The sequence below is a fragment of the Magnolia sinica genome, chromosome 12 (assembly GCF_029962835.1).
Source record: "Magnolia sinica isolate HGM2019 chromosome 12, MsV1, whole genome shotgun sequence".
NCBI lineage: Eukaryota > Viridiplantae > Streptophyta > Magnoliopsida > Magnoliales > Magnoliaceae > Magnolia > Magnolia sinica.
In genome coordinates, this window is record NC_080584.1 from 1,342,482 (window position 1) to 1,344,536 (window position 2,055).

Consider the following 2,055-nt stretch of genomic DNA (forward strand, 5'->3'; position numbering starts at 1 on the left):
TTTCGTGATATTTGGTGCATGAAAACATACTTTAAAAGACTGCTTTGAGAAAATTACATTGGCCTAAAAACCAAGGTGATGGGACATCACATTTGGACTCATGTTGAGTCATATATATTGTAACGCCCCGGTTTTCAGGACCCGAGTATATGACCCGTGTCCCAAAAACCCGAGTGTTAGCTTTAAAGGATGGTCAAATTCGAGTGTACATTTTTTTTTCCTTCATCAGAGTAAGCAAATGAGCGTAGTGTGGACAAATCGACATAAAGGAAAATTTCATTATCATTCAAATTTACAAGAAGCTGCCCATAATGACTTATACAAACCAATGTCTCTGAATTTAACAAGTACAAGATTTACAAGAATTTAATACATGAAGAATAGCGGAAAACATATAAATATAAGCCGCAAGATCACGCAGCTCCTCCAGGTAAATACAGCCATGCATCCCTGGCAATCGTACCTTGCTCCTCATCAAGTCTGAACATACATATCACTAAAGCCACCTGTACTACCTGTACGGTTGTATATTTGATGAATGAGTGGCCAACTCAGTGTGAATTTTCCTCAAGATTACACACCGCCGCATTAGGTAAGAAATAGTACAAAACATCCAGACAACCAAAACAGAGTAAATGCAGTCTTATTAGGTGCATGGATGCATGAATGCAATCATCGACCCGGGTAAATCATCCGGACGGTCGGAGCCCCAGGAAAAACATCCAGACAGGCAATGGGGTCATCACCCAAAGATGTGAATGGTCATCAGCGCAACACGCAGCGTAATCGTATGGGCATGAGTGATCCAAGTCATCATCGTAAATCGATCGGCTAGTCATTAGCGCAACTCGCAGCGTAATCGCATGGGTATAATGATCCAAGCCGTCGTAGTATGCCATGCATGCATGATTAGCTAAGTCATTATTAGTTCATTTACAACCAGCCAATTTAGATAAGCTCAAAGGTCACTACGGGGAGCACATGGCCAAGCGTAAGCCGACAGCTCGGGCATAGTGTCCCATTACCACCATCCCCGGCTCATGAGGCTACCATCTTAGGATGTTTGATGGAAACCCGTCGACTAGTGGCTAATCATATTATAATATATGGGGCTTACCATCGCGTGATTGCACGGTATAAAACATTGAAACCATATAGGAAAAATACCAGAACAAAGCCACATAGGGCGATATCAAACAAGCCACATAGGGCGATTATAAAAATAGGCCTCATAGGGCAAGTATCAAAACCATGCGATAAAAGACCATCCTTAAAAACTATTGGACTCAACAACCCTGGATGGTAGGCCCACATTAATGATCCATTTAGACCATCACTCAATAACCACTAAGTCGAAGGTCCATTTTAATCACAACCAGTCGGGTTACATCCCAAGTATGGGTGTACATTTATAGGTGGGGGTTTCCCACTAATGTACCAGTTTAAAGTCTATAAGCAATATACAAATAATCCACAGGCATGAACAAATATATAGGATGAACATTAAGCAGGTAATATAGCAATTCAATTTCCACCAGCTAACACATGTGATTATAAGAGAGAGATATCAATTATAATTTTTAATAAAAACTATAACTTAAGCTAATGAGAAGATGGAAAGCTCAAGGGGAAGAATCATCACCTTACAGTTGGATCGCCTACTAGCATGGCTAGGGGACGTGTGTTCCTTTATAATCGAGTCCTATCATGAATTAGGAAATTACATGGTTAGATCGAGTTTTACGGACTATTCATGGTTGAGATTATAACCTAGGGTTTGGATTATTTATCTTAGGGGCTTAATGTAGGATTAGGGTTTTCATTTTAGGGTTTAGTCTTAAACTTAGATTTTAGGATTTGAGCTCTAGTTGGCGTGCCATTAATTACAATATAAAGTTAATAATTTCAAGATTACTTTTAGTGTTAGTGTTATAATTTATATTATCTAACACACTAATACTAATCATTATGATGATAATTGGCATTATAACCCACTATTTATAATAATATTCAAGAGTGTCAAACAAAGCACCAGTGTCTAGTAATGATATTATT

General features: G+C 38.7%; 1 long non-coding RNA gene across 1 annotated transcript; it reads right to left on the reverse strand.

The window, feature by feature from the left end:
• Positions 1–258: 258 nt before the first annotated feature.
• On the reverse strand, positions 259–1,797 carry LOC131219890 (uncharacterized). Its single transcript, XR_009158505.1, has 2 exons — positions 1,643–1,797; positions 259–515 (listed from the first exon to the last, which is right to left on the reverse strand). It is a non-coding gene; the product is annotated as an uncharacterized LOC131219890 (long non-coding RNA).
• Positions 1,798–2,055: the final 258 nt, after the last annotated feature.